This window comes from Limulus polyphemus, unplaced genomic scaffold (assembly GCF_000517525.1).
Source record: "Limulus polyphemus unplaced genomic scaffold, Limulus_polyphemus-2.1.2 Scaffold8272, whole genome shotgun sequence".
Classification (NCBI taxonomy): domain Eukaryota; kingdom Metazoa; phylum Arthropoda; class Merostomata; order Xiphosura; family Limulidae; genus Limulus; species Limulus polyphemus.
Window position 1 is genome coordinate 30672 of NW_013673882.1, and position 1166 is coordinate 31837.

The following is a 1166-nucleotide window of genomic DNA, read 5'->3' on the forward strand; positions in this document are numbered from 1 at the left end:
TGTTTTCTAGTGACTCTAGTTGTTACCTGTTGTTTCAGAGGACTTGGCTAGAGTAAGATAAACTGTTATTTATATTTTCTAGTGACTCTAGTTGTTACCTGTTATTTCAGAGGACTTGGCTAGAGTAAGATAAGCTGTTATTTATATTTTCTAGTGACTCTAGTTGTTACCTGTTGTTTTAGAGGACTTGGCTAGAGTGTGATAAGCTGTCATTACACAACTAAGACTGATGTAGGAATGGCTAAAGTGCCATGTTTCATATGTTAATACTTGATATAAACACAATTGGTCATTCATATGATTTACTTTTTTCATAGTTTTCACCATGGTATTTTAAATAATTGTCTAATCAAACTAAAAAGTCTTGGAACTTTAGTGGAGTTCAAACACTGTGCCAGTAATAGTTATTTTTTGAGTGAATTTTATGTGAGTATTATTTTAATCTTCTAATTTACAGTTTAAGTTTTATTTACTTGATTTTGTGGATGAAGGAGGAACTTCATGGGGTGAAGGGTCTTTTGACACATTCTTTTTTCTGTGGTTTCTGCATCACAGTTAGTGTCCGTCCGGCTTGTGTACACACACACACACACACAGAAACTAAATTCTCAAGATCTCATATGACAGTTAAAAAGTTCTTAATGTCAGTGTGCTATTACAAAATTCCACCCATGTTCTTAGGTAGTGCTTAAAATATAGTGAAACTAAGTATGCAAGGTTTGAAAATGACAGATGTTACAATATGAAGTTTGTCCAGTTGTTTCTGTATTACCGGGAAAACAAACAACATCGTTAGGACCATGTGTGCCAAGGCAGCTTGTTAGTGGAAGTATGAACTCAGTTTCAAAAAGCTTTGTGTAGGCATAAGCACCTTTCCTTGAAGTACCAAATCACAAAGCTATGTGTAGGCATAAGCACCCTTCCTTGAAGTACCAAATCACAAAGCTATGTGTAGGCATAAGCACCCTTCCTTGAAGTACCAAATCACAAAGCTATGTGTATACACAAGTACCCTTCCTTGAAGTACCAAATCACAAAGCCATGTGTAGGCATAAGCACACTTCCTTGAAGTACCAAATCACAAAGCCATGTGTAGGCATAAGCACACTTCCTTGAAGTACCAAATCACAAAGCCATGTGTAGGCATAAGCACACTTCCTTGAAGT